Here is a 17262-nt window from a genome sequence, read left to right on the forward strand (position 1 = left end):
GCACTGACACAGAGCACCTGCATCGCGGGGCAGGTGTGATGCCTGATGAGGTAACAAAGGGCCCCACTGGGACGAGCTCATGCTCCGTACACGACGTAAAGTGTTCTCACAAAAACGCTGCCTGGCGGCTATGTGCAGAACGGGCTTCTCTCTGCCTGCTTCGCCAGCTCTGTTTCACAGTGTGGGAGCAGATGTTGCGGATGGGCCCAGTCTGGCACAGGCACACCCACTCCTGACTTCCTAGCAAGTGGGGGCAGCCACAGGGGAGTCCTGAGCCCGGCTGCCTCTCATCCTGTCATCCCAGAGGTGGTTTGTACCTACACTGAGAACAAACCTTATGCTCACTGGCCTGGGTTAAGCCCCTGGAACACCACTGAAGGAGCCCATTCCCTTCTCGGTGTGGAGGGGTCCAAGAGCCAGTTCTTAGACTTTCTCCTATCCACCTTCTTCTTTTCCAAGGAGATGAAGTGATAGGCTTTTTGAGATGTGGACTGTGACCAGTCTTGGTGGTGGGCAGTGTTGCTAGGCAGCAGAAGCAGTGCCTGATGGAGCCGCCTCCGCCGCCTTCCCCCTCCCCCTCCCGCCCCCGTTTCCCCTCCCCTTCCCTCTGTCTCTCTTTCATCCTGTTACGGGGTAGTACCAATAATCATAACTAACAGGTTGGGCACTTACCGGATCCTGGATAGGCACGCACACTGCTGTAAGTGCTTTGCATGAATTAACTCATTTATTCCTCCCCCGAGCCCAGTGAGCTGGGCACTAGGATTATCTCTTCTTCATAAGTGAGGCGCCAGGAGACGTGTCCACGGTCATACGACGAGTTAAGCGGTGGAGCTGAGAGTCAAGCCCAGGCTCTGGAATTGTGGCTGCAAAGCCTGTGTTTCATTACCATGTTCTGCTGCCTCTCGTCCGGAGCAATGAAGACAGTAGGGCTGGGTTAGAGACGGAGCAGCCTTCCTGGGCTACTCGGGTCAGAAACCTAGAGGACTAGGAAGAAGGAGTGTTGCCTGAGATCCAGCCCAGTGAGCAGAAATTCTCTGCCCTGGGATTAGAGAACCAGACCAAGGCAACCATCACAGATTGTTTCCCTCTATCTTGCTGCTGTTCTATGTGTGTAAGCGTCTGTGGGACCCTCCTGGAGAAGGGTTGGCCAGAGGCTGGTGCAGAATCTGTGCTGCTGGCCCCCCAACCTTCGTGCCACCATTGCATCTGATGCAGGTTCCCTTTGGGTATGGGAGGCCATTTGTCAGGCTCAACAGCGTGTTTCTTCAAACATGCCTCAAAGGGCTGGAGCCGTGTAGTGACGCCTGCAGCCCGCTGGCCTGACCCTGAGCTCCCCACCAAGCTCAGACTTGGCTCCTGCCTTAGGCGCTCCGCCTGAGCACAGGGCTCTGGTCTGCCCGTGTCGTGCCCCCAGCGCCCTGTCAGACCCCACAGCTGACCCCACAGGCTCAGCTGGCAAGTGCCCAGAGCAGGCCCGAGCCAGCAGTGACTGCTGCTCACAGATAGGTGCTCCGGCCCCCCATGCTTTGGGTGCGATCTGAGGTGTTCCCTGTGCTTTTCAGAGGTTCCAGCAGAACCAGGTGCCCTGAGCAGCAACCTTGGTAACACGCCCTCATGTGGGCTTTTCTTTTTTTCTGTATCTCCTTCGTGTTCTCTCAGCCCTGCTTCTGAAGATCACCTCCCAGAAAAATTAGCTGGATGCACTTTTCCTCAGCTCAGCTTTGGAAGGAACCCAAATTGAGACAACTCACTTCCTGATAGACCTCCAGTCCAGATCCCCTCTCAGAATGCCCCCTTAGAAAATGTGCTGCCCATTCCTGGGAGAAAGTTGGGTTGGTGGGGGCAGAGTCGCTATGTGCATGTGGGGAAGGGGAGCAGTCTGGTGTTAGAGCCTGAGTCCTGGGGACAGTGGGGGTGCCAGAAGGTGGGGCTGAAAGCAAATGGCAGAAGCACATGAGGGCGAGTGCTGGGGTGTCTGCAGACAGTGCCTCGCATGGCTGACAACCCTGTAGGCCTGCACCAGTGCAGGGAGCTTGTACTGGACGTGAGGTGGGGGTGACAGTGGTGATCAGACGCAGCACCATCTTCTGCCTGAGTTCCCAGCCTGTTAGCTGCCCCAGGGAATACAGTCTTGCCAGCTTCCACCATCACATGAGCGAGTTCCTTAAAATAAATCTCTTTATATACATATATACATACATACATATATATATATAAAATGTATACACATGTATATATATTTGGAGAACTCTGATGGATACAGGCTTACTGACTTCTATTAACCTAATTTCATCTTGGGGTGTCAATCTGGAGGAGTGGGTAAAGCCATCCTTGTACTACTCTTATAATGATTTAAAAAGAACAGGCTGGGAAGGAGGGAAATCTCACAGAAGTGTTTAAAAATGCAAACCTGGGCAAATGTGTCAACCTCTTGTTTTTTATAGTGAAAAACTGAAGCTGGCCTCACCCTTCCTCAGCGACTTCGTAAATACCACTGGGAACTAGTTGGCCAATTCCCAATAAGTTGCACTTGAATTTTTCTGCATCAGAGATTGGGTTTTGACATACATTTGCTGATGTCAGACCTCACAAGCACGTGGGTCTTCCTGGCCGAGTTTGAGACAAGAACCTGATGGAGTGGAGGTTCCAACAGCCCGATCCTTGCGCATGGTCTCTAGGCTGGGAAATGGGGTGAACTTGCCGAGCTCAGTGAAGGCTCAGCTTTGAGAATACACCACAGCACCCTCACCTAACCACATGGCTAGTGCCAAACTCCAGAGTTACTGTTCCTTAAAGGTCTGATTTCTCTTCCCATTTTGTCCTAATCATTTTACTGATGAAACAGTTTCTCCCGGAGCCTGCTGGCTGAAAAGGGAATAGCCGATGTCCAGTCTTCCCTCCTGGGCTGATCAGGGGACCTGGAGCTCTTTCTGCAGCTTGCAGGCTCTGAGACGCTGTGCTCAGGAGGCCAGTCAGCAGAACAGACTGAAGAACCAGCACCCACTGACTGTCAGAGACAGCGGCCATAAGGCAACCAAAGCTGGCAGGTGGGAGGCCAGAAATGGGAAAATGCGGCACTGTGGGCTTTTATTTTCATTTTCACCTTAATTACACACAAATATAGCTTCAAGAATCAAATAGTTTAGAAGAGAAGTGAAGATTCCATAGCATCTTACTACACTGATGGACAGTGACTGCAATAGGGTGTGGGAGGGGACTTGATAATATGGGTGAATGTAGTAACCACAATGTTGCTCATGTGAAACCTTCATAAGATTGTATATCAATGATACCTTGATTAAAAAGAAGAGAGACACACGGCTCAACAACCAAAAAGCAAATAACCCAATTAAAAAATGGGTGGAAGATATATGAACAGACAATTCTCCAGAGAAGAAATTCAGATGGCCAACAGGCACATGAAAAGATGCTCCACATCACTAAGTATCAGGGAAATGCAAATTAAAACCACAATGAGATATCACCTCATACCAGTTAGGATGGCCCACATCGAAAAGACTAGGAACAACAAATGCTGGCGAGGATGCAGAGAAAGGGGAACCCCCCTACACTGCTGGTGGGAATGTAAGCTAGTTCAACTATTGTGGAAAACAATATGGAGGTTCCTCAAAAAACTAAAAATAGAAATATCATTTGACCCAGGAATCCCACTCCTAGGAATTTATCCAAAGAATACAAATTCTCAGATTCAAAAAGACATAGGCACCCCTATGTTTACTGCAGCACTATTTACAATATCCAAGATATGGAATCAACCTAAGTGTCCATCAGTAGATGAATGGATAAAGAAGATGTGGTACATATACACAATGGAATATTATTCAGCCATAAGAAGGAAACAAATCCTACCATTTGCAACAACATGGATGGAGCTGGAGGGTATTATGCTCAGTGAAATAAGCCAGGTGGAGAAAGACAAGTACCAAATGATTTCACTCATTTGTGGAGTATAACAATGAAGCAAAACTGAAGGAACAAAACAGCAGCAGACTCACAGACTCCAAGAAGGGACTAGCGGTTACCAAAGGGGAGGGTGGGTGGGGAGGAAGGGAGAAGGGGATTCAGGGGTATTATGATTGGCACACATGGTGTGGGGGGTATCATGGGGAAGACAGTGTAGCCCAGAGAAGGCAAATAGTGACTCTGCGGTATCTTACTACACTGATGGACAGTGGCTGCAAAACGGGGTATTAGAGGGGACTCGACAATAAGGGTGAATGTAGTAACCACATTGTTCTTTGGGAAGTGATGGTGGCTTTATTACACTGAGTCTCCTCTTCAGGAATGTGACTGCCTTCCCTTAGTCCCATTTTCTTCATCTCACACCGAGGTTTTGTAGTTTCCTTTTTAAAAGAGTACTGCACATTGATTTTTGCAAATCACATCTTTCTCCCCTTTAATTTCCCAGCTGGTTATTGTTAATACATAAGCAAAGCATTAAGTTTTGAGTACTTTCCAGCCAGTTATTTTATAGAATTACCTTACTAATTCTATAAGCATTTTTTTGGTTGATTTTGTTTCTAGGTAGGAGATTGTCACCAAACAAATTCTTGTCTCTTTTTCAGTATTTATGATTCTTAGTCCATTCAGAATTTAATGAGAATACCTCTATTGTTATAATGATTTTGTTGAGTATTTTTTATTATGTTAAGGAAATAACATTTGATTACTGTTTTACTATGGATTTTTTTTTATAATTCAGGGAAGAATGTTAGATGTTGTTCCAATGATGACTGTAGCCAGACTCTGGGGTCAGGTCCCACTGAGCGATGACAACATGCAATGCTGTGCATCAGGAAGACAAATCTGATTTTGGTGCATAAGAGGGACAAATATTTAAACTTCCGGGAAATTTCAATCGTTTGTGGGGACAACAGGACAGCGTGTTTGAAATTAGATTATTCCAGATAAACCAAGACTATTCCAGGTGGGGTTAATGGCATGCCCCTCAACCACAGTTTGCTCTCTCATGTATTCGTGTCACTCTGTGCTGTCCTAGTTGTAGGGACTACATTTCCCAGGCTTCCTTGAGCCCCTGTTCCATGCTGGCTGGGCCAGTAGGGACCCTACAGGAAGAGTAGAGGGCTGGAGGACAGGGGAGGCCAAAGTGTTGCTCCGCTTGCCCTTTCTCTGTCTTTTGGAGTGTCCTTGGAGCCAATGGTATGATCCTCCTTTGACGGATGAGGGATAGTGGATGGCCCTGGCTTGGGGCCTTTGGTAAAACCACCTCAAACCACCACTCCGCCCACTGGACCCCAGACCTAAGGGGGGAGCAGCCAGGGCTGGCATCATAGGCTTGTCAGCCATGCAGCTGTGTGGGGACCATGCTGGGTTGGACATTCTGTACTGAATTCTCTTTGGCTGACCTATGTGCAGAAGACCCTGACTAATAGATGGTTACTGTGGTCATGTGTGGCTGCTGAGGACACTCTGGCCTTCCAGCCTGGGTCCCTGACTCAGGAGTTTCTTTTGACTTCTTGTGCATGCTTCTCTGTTGGGTGAATTATGAGCAGACTTGAGTCCTAATTCCAGGACCTCTCTGTTCCAGATCTACCTGTTGCTCTACACCAGAGGACTGGGAACAGCTGCCACAATCCAGTTCTTCCGCTTCCAAGTCCTGCGAGCCTGTGCCGTTGGCCTGCTGCGTGGGCAGGCTTCAGATATGCCGCTGCCAGAGCATTTGGCATAAGGAGCGGTGCCACAGGCTGTGGAGAGAGCCGGTGGGTCTAGCCTTGTTAAAGAAGACATGTTGATGAGTATGCCCATCACTTAATTCTTCCCTTCTCAGCAGTTTTCCAACCACACTATGCTGAAAGCCAAACCAAGCCCAGTTCTTCTCTGGATATAAATCAATTTTTCTTCCACAGCCCCTGACATCATCTTAGTCATGAAGGCCTTTCCTCTTCCTCTCTGTCCAGCTGGAAGAAGATCAACCACTATAATGGTTAAGAGCTTGGGTTTAAATCCAGCTCTGCCACCTACTGTGTGGCCTTGAGCAGGTTACTTAGCCTCTCTGTGCCTTAGTTTTGTCATCTGTAAAATGAGGTTAATAGCAGCACTGACACTTCCCCAGCTTTAAATCTCTCCCTGGCTCCTCGCCAGCCACCAAATGCAATCCAACTCCCTGGTGTGGGGCATAAGGATGCCCCCACTGCCCCAGCTCTGCTGTGTTTGGAGCACCCACTGTCCAGTTCTGTGCTGGACACTGTCACACGCTCACCCTCACACAGCTCTCACCTCTGCTTTGCAAGGTGGTATTACTGTTCCTCTTCACAGATGAGGAAAGCAAGCTGGTTCAGGAACTTGCTGAAACACCACCCGGCGAGTGGGAGAGTTGGCGCCAGCCCAGTGTCTGCAGGACCCCCGAGTCCTGCCTCTGATGTCCCCACCTACTCCAGTCCAAACTGAACTTGCTGCCGTTTCCAGAACATTCCATGCTGTTTCAGTCCTCTGTTTCTTTGCCTACGCAGTGTTCTCCTTCCCGGTGCATATAGAGAATTACGAGTAAGTGAATCTGGCAAAAGCAGGTGGTGCAGATGTGAGGGTGTGAGAGCAGACAGGAGGGGTGGCAGCGATGGAGGGAGGTAACCAAGGCTGGATTCTAGGTTTTTGAGCAGCAGTGTTGATATGCCTAAGGCCCTCCCTTTCCTGAAGGGGGCGCTGTGGCTTTCTACTTGGGATCCTGACACCAAACCTGTGGTTTCAGTGTTTCAGGCTGAGGTTGAAGAGTGCACACAGTGTGTCTGCATCTGACAGACTCAAACTCTACTTAGTTTGCAAGGAACAGTTGTCATGGCAACACACACTTACCCCGGCCTGGCTGGCACCACCGACTGCTGATCAGCGTGTCTTTTGTTTCTTCCTCTGTAAAAGAATCTCTTTCGGGACAGACACGACCAGGAGAAACCACTTCAGGCTGACACGATTCATAACCCTCAGTGTAAACCAATCTTCATCTTTGTGACTGGGGCCAAGGAAAAAATGGGGAGAATTGCCCACCATGGGTGGCTTATGGAAGGGTCCTAACAATGTGCTGTGGCACCTAGATCCCAGGAGCCCATGCCCTGCCCCACAGCCCCAGGCTCAATTTCAAACCCCAGTTACTGAAATTCCTGCTCCCCATCCCAGTGTCCTGGCCCTACCTTGGGGTCCCCAGGGCTCACCCCACACCTGCCCGAGAGAAGAATTTTGAAGAAATCGTTCCTAAGGCTTCACAAGTCTTAGAGTTTATCCCAATAATGTATTTATTACTATCATTATTATTAAATTTTATCCTTCCTTCAAGGCTTAGCTCCAGTGTTCTTCAAGAGGTACTGCCAGCACTGAACTGTAGTAGTAATACCTGTGGAACCTAACTGAGGCCTTCTTCCTCCCTCCACCATCGCCCACAGCTCCTGGTCTGTCTCATATTCATTCATTCAATAAGCCCTTACTGACCTCTACTAAGAACCAGGCACTGGACTAGATTCTGGGGCACTGAATACAACAGACAAACATCTCTGTCCTCATGGTGCTTAAAACCTCTCTTGGAAGCAAATGATATATATAATATATAAGTAAAGTATGTAGTGTATTAGGAGGAAAGTAGATCACGCAGATATCTACAAAAAGAACATTTCAGGCAGAAGGAGTATCCAGTGCAAAGGCCCTGAGGTAGGAGGGAGTCTGGTATTGTAGCAACAGCTAGGCGAACAGTGGCTGGGGCAGGGCAAGGAGGAGATGAAGCCTACAGCATAAAGACCTTGTCGGCCACTGCAGGGATGTGGGCTTTCACATGAGTGACAGGCAGAGGCTTCAGAGGGCTTTAGGCAGAGGGCCACTAATAGTGTTTTGAGAGTAAACCATAGCAGGTGGGGGCGGAAGCAGAAACTAGGAACCAGGTCTAGTGTGGCCACAGCAGCACCGAGAGGGTTAGCAGGGGTTCTGAAAGCAGGCCCCCTGGATTTGCTGATGGGCCTGGAAGTAGGCACAAAGCAAGCATCAGAGACAATTCAGGTTTTGGCTTGAGTCACAGGAAGGCTGGCAAGGCCACTGTGCAAGGGGAGAGTGTGAGGCGGATGCTTTGGGGGTGGAAGGGTTTTAGTCTGGGGTATATCTGGTTTGAGATGTCAGTGAGCCACCCAAGTGGAGAGGTCAAGCAGGCATCTGGACATATGAGTCTGGAGTTCATGGAAAGAGGTCCAGACCAGACGTGTAATTGTGGGGTTCTTAGTGAGCAGATGATTTATAGAGCCCCATGGCTGGACAGGCACAGCAGGGGAGTGAGTGCACCCAGGGAAGGGGAGAGATCCCTGCCCCAGTGTGAGATCAGGGGGAACCAGCAACGGAGACCGTGAGAAACAGCCAGCGAGGTGGAACAAGGTGGTGCTGGGAGGAAGTGAAGGAAGTGCTTTGAGAACGAGCATACCAGCTCCTCGGTGCTGCTGGGAGGTGAGGAGGATGGCGGCTGCAGATTGACGTGGCCGGGCCGTCAGTGGAGTGCAGCACGAAGGCCGGTTGGAGAAGGATCTACAGAGAAAAGTCAGGAGGAAAAGGAGCGGTGGTAAGACTGGTCTGCTCCTTGTGGGGGTCTGGCCGTAAAGGGGAGCGGAGAGGTGGGGCAGCAGCCGGGCAATGTGAGTGGAAGAGCGGCACGTTTGTGCCCTGGCAGCCGGCGGGAGGGCCCGTGGAAGTACGCTCCTGGCTGTGGCTGCCGGTTAGAATCAGTGGGGAGGGGTAAGTCTCCGGATGCCTGGGTAGAAATCCAGGTTAATCAAGTAGAAGTCTTTGGGGACCAGGCCCCCATTCATTTTGTTTTAAAACCTGCCAGGTTGTGGAGTATAAAAACAAAGCAAAACTGAAGAACAAAATAGCAGCAGACTCACAGACACAGAGAAGGGACTGGCGGTTACCAAAGGGGAGGGACTGGGGAGGGTGGGTGGGGAGGGAGATAGGGATGAAGGGGCACGATAATTTACAATAGCAGTATAGGCAGGTCATGGGGAAGGCGGTACAGCACGGAGAAGACAAGTAATGACTCTTAGCGTCTTACTACGCTGATGGACAGTGACAGCAGTGGGGGGGTGAGACTTGATAATAAGGTGAATGTTGAAACTGCAGTGTTGTTTATGTGAAACCATCATAAAATAGTTTATCAATGATACTTTAATAATAATAAAAAAAAAACCTTGCCAAGTGACTCCAACACGGCCAAGACTAAGAACCACCGTGTGAGAGAAAGCCACACGGGTAGCACAGAAGGGAGAGGGAATCGTTGCTGGTAGAGGAGAGGGGTGGTATTTAGGGAAGGAAGAGGGTTTCTTGAGGGGAGCACGCACAGTTGGCCTCTTAATAGGTAACAAGTCATCCTGTTGCTGCTGGTAGGGGGGTCTGGAGGGTGGGCCGCGCTGGAGGTTCCCTTCCGATTGTCCCTCGGTCAGAGGAACGGGGCTGCAGAATAACCAGCTGGGGGAGAGGATAGGAGAGTGTTGGAGGCTTGAGGGAGTGGAGCTGAAATGCTCATCTAGGGGAGTGGAGAGCAGCTACCAAGGAAGTCTCCGGGGGTCCCAGGCAAAGTAGGGGTCCTTCAGGCTTCAAGTGAGACCACTCAGCCCGGCTGCCCCCTCCCTGCTGCTCCGCAGTCTGGCCTCGGCTCTGGGGCCAGGAGGCCTGGATGAGGTCCTGGCTCTGGCCCTTGTTGCTGTGATCTTGACCATGTTATTTAAACCTCCTAAGTCATGATTTCTTCATCTGTGAAATAGTGACAATACCAACCACCTAAGAATGTGTTAAAGGTCAGAGGTGGACTGAAAGCACCTCACACGGAATAAACGTTAGCTCCTAATACTGATGAGTCAGGGATGGCTGTGTTCCAGCAAAAGAGCCCGGGGTATCCCCTCTGTGTGGTGGGGCCTGCACTTTCTTCTCTGTGTCCCTCAGAGAACATGGTACATGCTGGCCATGAGGAAGTCATGTGGTCAATAAGTGCCTTTGGCTGAATAATAACTATTTCATGAGCATCTATCTCGGGATAAGCTACAAGATCATCGAAACCAAGAAGAGGGCAAGACAAGGTACAAATAGCTTGTCTTACCAGTATTTTTTCCTTTGCAATCCTCCCTATTTTAAACACTCTGATTCTGATCTTCATGAACACTTAAAAATAAAATGTGTATTTATACCTCTTCTACTTAGAAGAAAAACATCTGAGATCACATCCAAGAGAAGGCGCCACTACAATCGGGATAAGGACCATGACTGCACAGCCCAACCAGGGGTGACTCCAGGGCCCCCACACCACGGGGAGCTGGGTGTGCTTGTCTTGGGGCCCCCTGAGGCTGAGCGAGTGAGTGCACCTCTCTGGCCGAAGGCGGCCCTCCTCATGTTGCAGGCGAATCTTCATCCAGATTAAGTGTGGCATCTTCATCCAGATGAACTGCGATTTTTTTTTTCAAAAGAAACCCCCCCTTTTTTCCGTGAGTTTTGGAAAGGGCACCCTTTAGTGACTCCCTCAACACAGCCTCCTCTGGGCTGGGCCCCTGAGAGCCTGAGCGACTCCACTCTCCCCCCAAAAGCCCATCGATGGTGAAAGGGGTTGGGGGGCCTTCCTGCTCTTGGGTTAGTAACGGGTGTCCTCTTGGCAGAGGGGCCCCCAGCTATACCCTGTTACTGAAAGGCAGGCAGGAAAGGGAGGTTGGGTTCCAGGGCTGTGCCAGCACACCCTCAGCTCTGCCTGAAATGGGGGGCCATCCCCCGTAAGCCTCAAAGATCCCTGCGTGAGGAGACAGCTGTACTGGGAGGGGCTGGCCTGGCTCCGCTCTACTGGGCCTGGGACACCCATCACAGTCTGTGATCACAGGGATCCTGGGGGACCCAGACGCCCCTGGGCCAAGCCCTGTCCCACCCCACACCGCCAGCGCCCTCTGCCCCGGCTGGACCTCACTCCTGCGGGTGAGCGTGAAACAGCGAAGCGTGACACTCTCGTGAAGGAACTTGGGTCCTTTGTTCCACAGGCTTCTCTGATCCCTGGATGTAATAGTGATAATGAAAATACATGTTTAGAGAGGGTTTCACAATTTACAAACTGCTTTTACATAACTTCCTCCTTCAAGCCTCAGAATAAAGGGCCAAGCGAGGCGGAAGCCCACTGCCTGGATGGGGAAGCCAGGCAGGTGCTGCCATCAGCACTGGGGAGGGAGGGGGGCACTCAAATCCAGACCCCACCTGCTGCGGACAGAGGTGCAGCAGAGTGCGCAGCCCTCCCCTGGCAAGGGCGGCGAGCCGAGGGCCTTGGAGGGCTCCCGTTCCAACGCTTGGGAGCCTGCGGTGAGGATGACAGTCACACTCTGCAGCCCACACACCTGGGACAGAACACGTGGCCAGCAGGCAGTGGGCAGCCACGGGGCCCACCAAGGGCCCAGCTGGTCTCCAGGCAGCCCCTCACCCGGCAGCTCCCACAATACTCACTGCGCTCAGAGAACTCGCTGATTCTCTGGTTCTCTGGCCGTGATTGGAGCTGAGTCATTCTCTGCTTAATTAAAATTGAGGCTTGGGTATAAATGCGGCTGTTGCAATGCTGAAAGTAAACTGCCTTTGCTTCACGCTTGCGATGAGCCGTCCTATCCCCTCTCTGTGCATTGACTTTCGGGTCAGAAGGTCTGCAATGTAATTTCTTTTCCTACTCAGAGCTGGGAAAGGACTTAGGCAGTTTGAGGCCTGGGTGGGCTCTGTCCAAATCGCCAACAGACTGCCATCCTCTGCTTTCCTGTGACACTGGCCGGTCAAAGCAGAGTCGGGGCCATAAAGACCTGATGTCTCCGGGGAGTCGGGACTGTATGCAACAGAGCCACTGCGCCTTGAGTCCAAGGACGGCTGCAGCTGGTCCCAGACTTGGGGTTTTCCCAGGGCCGCACCCTGCCATCTGGTTGCCTCAAGCACAGAACTGCCGTGTGCTCCACTGAGGTCTCAGGTCCAGCACGGCTTCTAAAAACAATCAAGTCAGTCTTAAAAAATATAACACAGGTAAACCTTTCAGCAAACATTGGTAAGCTAAGCAATAGTTGTCTAAACTTTCATGGAGTAAGGTGAGCTTTACAGATAAATCAAGCAGGGCAGTTTATAATGAAGGGCTGAGAGGTGAGGCAGGAGCGGTGGGGGCTCAGGAGCGCAGCAGGGCGGAGGGAGAGCCAGAGGGCTTAGTGGGGTTTAGGGGTGCCCTGAAGGGGACAGAAGGAAGCTATGGGAAAGTGGAGGACTGGAGACAGGGTGCTTCAGGCAGGAGAGGGCACAGGGCAAAGGTAAGGAGAGGCAGTGTGTTGGTGTCCAGGGCTGCTGTAACAAAGTGGGGCACACTGTGGGGCTTCTAACAGGTCTTAATTCTCTCACAGTGCTGGGTGCTCGATGTCAGAAGTCAAAGTGTGGGCAGGGCCATCCACAGAGCCCAGGAGGCTCTAGGGAGAGAGCTGATCTATGCCCACCTCTGAGCCTCTGGTGTTGCGGCGATCCACGAGCCATGGACGTGGCGCACTAGTCTTGCTCCTGTCCTCCGTGGCCTGCCCCTTTGTGCATGTCTTCACGTGGCCTCCTCTCTGCGTGTGCCCATCTCTGTGCCTTCCCCTCTTCCCATACGGACCCCGTCACATCAGATCAGGGCCCGTCCTACACCAGTGTGACCTCACCTCACCTGGATGACCTCTGCAAAGACCCTATTTCCTGATAAACTCACATTCACGGGTGCAGGCGGCTTCAACAGGTCTCTTTGAGGGGACAAAATTCACCCTATACAGTGTGCCTTTGGGCCAGAGGCCAGCTTGCCTGACTCCTGCGGGAGATACTGAGAAGAATGGAGGGCTGGGGCTGGGAGCACTGGGTGGGCAGGGTGCTGTTGCAGCAGTCACATGGGGGCCGCCTGGCTCTCATCCCCGGGAGCCCACTGCAGCAATGGTGGTGTCAAGGCGGGCTGGAGCACCCCAAGGCAGGCCTGGGGTCTGGAGCAAGGCTGACCACCTACAGCAGAGAACCATGCTCCTTTTGAGAAACAGGTTCTGGCATGCTTCTGGGCCCAGAAGGGGCCAGAACAATACCACTGGAGCCTCCACTGTCCAGTGACTGTAACCACCCGCTGTGACCTGGGTCCTGTGGGACCCACCAAGCCACACAATGGAAAGGGTCTAGAAGGCCAGAGACAAGGAGGTCTGGGGTAGAGGTTTATGCATGGACATTTGGGAGTGGGCACAGGATGTAGAGATGTTTGTATCCCATGTTAGTGCCCACCAGACAGCACCCACTGGGAAGGGGCCCTGAAGAGCTGGGTGTACAGAATGACTACTGGCAGATGCAGCTGGCCTTTGTCACCAGCCACCTTGGGACTGGCAAGATGGGCGCATGCATGGAGCAGTCATGGCAGCAGAGATGGACCCCCACTTGCAAGGATGACCTATCACCTGCCACGTCTGAATCTCCAGCCAGTCAGCAGCCGAGACCAACACTGGCCGTACCCAACAGGGTGCTGCTCCTTCAGACGCCAACGATCTGCTTGGCCGCAAGGTGGACACATTCAGCCCCTTCCATCTTGGAAGGCCAGAGGTTCATCCTCAAAAGCACAGAGACCTAGTCCAGGTATGGCTCTGCCCGTCCTGCCCACAGAGCCTTGGCTGGTACCACCGCCCGAGGGCTCACAGGCACGAACGCCCACAACAGCATCCAACACAGGGACTGCTTCACAGCAGGGAGTGTGGGGGTGGGATCCATGCATCCCACCGTCCAGGAGTAGCTGGCCTCCTGGGGAGCAGGGATGAGGGACGGAAGGCCCGGCTCACGCTGTGGGGCAGTGCTGTGTGGGGCTGGGACGCAGCCTCCTTCAGATGCAGCACGTACATTAAATCAGAGCCTCTATGGTGCCACAGGAAGCACATGTGGGCCACAGATCCAGACCGGGAGCCTGGCAGCCCAGGTACCATCACTCCAGTGACCCACTGGGAGACTCTTTGCTTCTTGTCCCTGCAACTCTGCCCTCTGCGGTGCTAAAGGTCTGGGTGCCAAAAGAGGACCCATTCTTGCCAGGGGACACAGCTGGGGTCCCACCGAACTACATGCTACAGCTGCTCCCAGCACACATTTGACTCCTTCCAGCCAGGACCCACAGGTAAGGGCAGAGTCACCACCTTGGTGGGGTAATTGACCTTGCTCAGCAGCCAAAGGCAGGGTGCTTTCACATAAAGGGGTTGAAAGGGAGGATGCAGGCACCCAGGGACCCACAGGGCTGCTCCCTCACAATTGGCCCTGCGTGACTGTGGACCCTGCAGCCCTGGCCTGAGAAGGATGGCTCAGGGCCATCAGGATAAGGTCTGGGTCACACCAGGAAAGCCGCTGAGAACAGGTATGTGGGGGAGGGGCACCATGAACATGTGGCCCAAGATGAGCGGCAGCAGGATGGCTTAGAGTTAATCCCCCCCTTCCCCTTCTGTGTCTCCTATCCGGATGAGGGGCCCAAGGAACTGGGTGGCCACATGGAAGCATGGATCTGTGTGGTGCGAGGGGGATGTGGTACCTAGCTCTCCTTCCGAGGCATCCTTAACTCACAGCCCCAGAGCCTCCCCTTTGGGCTCCCCACTGCATTCACACCGAGACCCCTTTCCCGGGCTGTCCCCAGGCAGTGAGAGAACACTGGAGTCCCAGAGAGTCACTCCTGCCTTTCACAGCGCCCCTCCGACTGGGGCAAGGTGACTGCCCGTGGTCTGGCTGAGGCGTCCTCAGAACCGCGCTGACCTGAGGCCTCCCACCCAGTCCTTCCCTCTCACTGCCCTTCCACACGTGTCAAAGCTCCCTGTGCTCTGAAGCTCTCCCGCCTGCCCCTCCCCCTTCGTCCTTCACAGACTCTTCCCTCATTAAATCTCCTACATGTCTAATCCGGTCTTGGCATCTACCTCCCCAAGGATCCTGCCTGACACAGATACAGTGGGAAATGGAAGCCTCTGAAATTGTCTTTTTCTTTGTATAATAAGGGAGAAAGAGAGCACACTGAGCAATCCTGGGATGCTAGTATTTCAGCCTGAAACAGATCCAATTTTTCATTAATAAGGGTCAGTTAGAGCCAAACTCCCAGGCTGCTGAGATGTGGGCAGAGGCTGTGATAAGGGAATTTTACTCCGACCTGCAGCAGAAGTTTCCACTAGATCCTTTATGTGCCTCTTCTACTTTGCTAGGTACTTCCACAAATATTCCTTTACAAGTTAATTGGCATTGATATTTTTGCTTTTCACACCTAAACTGGCCCTAAATTAATTTCTTTTTTTAAAAAAAGGAGTTCCAAAATATTTTGAGCAATGGGAAAATCTTTGGAATAAATGCAGATCTTCCCAATGGATTTTAAATGCCATCGTTTGTGTTCTGTTACCTTGCTCTCAATGAAAGCAGATAGTAGTGGGATACAAGGCAGGCTTTTTGACCATCTCATGTAGCTACTCTGTGAACCTGAACTTAAAAACACAAATCAGTATTAGTATCCAAAGGGAAAAAAAAAGAATGCGGTAAAAGTAAACCAAAAAAGATCTTTTACAGCAGATCCTGCTAATTCTCTGAACTAGAAATCTGAACATTTTTTATCAACTCAATGACCTTTCCTCTCTGCTCAGCCCATCCTCCCAGCCCAGAGGCATCTCGTTACAGTGCCATGGGAGGTTAACCGAAAATAAGAACTAAATCATGCCCATCAGAGTGAGTGACCACGTTCACCTGATGACGCTGTGTCCTGGCTTCTGTAATCACTGTTTTTTTTCTTGCTCAGGTAACTTGAAAAATTACTAATGGACCTTGATAATCCTAGTCATTAGTAAGCTTTAATCAGGCGTTCTTCAATCACACAGGGAAATATTCTCCTGAAGGAGGTGGTTTGTGCGCTCCAGTTCCATGACAGCCATGAGAGATGCCCACCTGAATCCCCGGAGTAGCAAGAATATCCGATTTCTCTGTCGAGCTGGGCCTCTGAGGACGGCCCTGGCATCCCGCCAGCGCCGTGCAGAGTCAGGAAGCTGCCCACCCACGCAGAGGGAGGGCCTTACCACTGGCACAGCCTTCCGCTCCCACAGACATTCAGAATGCGCTGGGGGATCGAGACGCTGGTGCTGCAGGCCACGCGGGCTCCGCCGGTCCTGCGAGCCTGGGCTACGTGGCCACAGCGAAGAACGTGGCTGGAGGGGCGGAGGGGCAGAGGGGCAGAGGGGTGAGGCTGCAACGCCAGACAACAGGACTCGGAGGAGCCGCGAGCTCTGCTCACACCCCCTCCTGCCCTCTGCTGCTCTCCTCCCTTCTTTTCCTCCCCACCCTATTCTAGAGAGAAAAACAAGATTAAGAAAATTACAAGTGCTAAGAGACAAAAATCCATTTCCACCTTAAAAGATGGGAACGTTGGCTCACAGGGACAGGGAGAGGTTTGGAACCAACAGGAACCAAGGCCTCCACGTTGCCCTCTCCCTGGGCACTGTGCCCGATCTTCCAGGCCGCTGTCCCTCCGGCTGGGGCAGCTCCAGGCAGAAGCCTTCCAGCCTCGGGTCGGGGGGCGGGGGTAAGGCTCCGTCAGCTCCATGGAATCCCAGGGAAAGGCTCTGACTGGCCGCCCAGGACCACGCCCCCACCTGGGGGTGGTTATGATTGGCTGAGCTGGTGGGCAGGGGTCAGACACTGCCTCAGAGGGGCCACCCCGACCAGTGGGGAGGCAAGCTCCCCAGAAGAGGAAGGTAAGGTGATTACTGGATGCCCTATGGGTGTGGGTTAGCTGCGATGCTGTGTCCTGGCCACCCATGGAAAAATCCATTCAATGCTGGGGACCCCTTGTAATGACCAGTTAATAAGCTACAGTGACAGGAATATGTTCTCTCAGCTGGTCCAAGAACAACGTACTTGGTAATCACGCTTTACTGTTATATCTGGGGCGTAAAAAAGCTACAGTGAGGGGAACAGAAAAAATACGAGGCGAGGTCTTTTGTGTGTTGGTGTCACTGGGAGTGTGTGTTGCAATGATGCAGAACGACCTTACACAAGCCCACGGCACAGTTTTACTCGGAAAGTTTTTCTCTCCCTATGCTCTCCTGAAACCTCACGCAACTCTTAGGAGTTATATTCAGGAGCATTTTGCACAATACCTTGTTGACCCACGTGGTATAAGGAAGGTCGTCAAAAACCACCGTGTCTTTGAAGGTCTCCCTTGGGCTCCCCACTGCATTCACACGGAGACCCCTTTCCCGGGCTGTCCCCAGGCAGTGA

At 52.0% G+C, this 17262-nt stretch overlaps 2 long non-coding RNA genes across 4 annotated transcripts; both read left to right on the forward strand.

Annotated features, from left to right (window-relative positions):
• The first annotated feature begins 100 nt into the window (after window positions 1-100).
• On the forward strand, window positions 101-7339 carry LOC118968525 (uncharacterized). Of its 3 annotated transcripts, XR_012132797.1 has the most exons (6): window positions 101-309; window positions 2849-3050; window positions 4727-4951; window positions 5573-5744; window positions 6301-6528; window positions 6731-7339. It is a non-coding gene; the product is annotated as an uncharacterized lncRNA (long non-coding RNA). The 3 variants fall into 3 exon arrangements; XR_012132798.1 differs by lacking the exon at window positions 2849-3050 and having other exon boundaries at window positions 6731-7337; XR_012132799.1 differs by lacking the exons at window positions 2849-3050; window positions 4727-4951 and having other exon boundaries at window positions 6731-7337.
• Window positions 7340-7998: 659 nt separating this feature from the next.
• LOC118968560 (uncharacterized) lies at window positions 7999-11436 on the forward strand. The gene is made up of 3 exons (XR_005056293.2): window positions 7999-8566; window positions 9943-10076; window positions 10198-11436. It is a non-coding gene; the product is annotated as an uncharacterized lncRNA (long non-coding RNA).
• Window positions 11437-17262: the final 5826 nt, after the last annotated feature.

Source organism: Manis javanica, chromosome 6 (genome assembly GCF_040802235.1).
Source record: "Manis javanica isolate MJ-LG chromosome 6, MJ_LKY, whole genome shotgun sequence".
In the NCBI taxonomy this organism is placed as follows: Eukaryota; Metazoa; Chordata; class Mammalia; order Pholidota; family Manidae; genus Manis; species Manis javanica.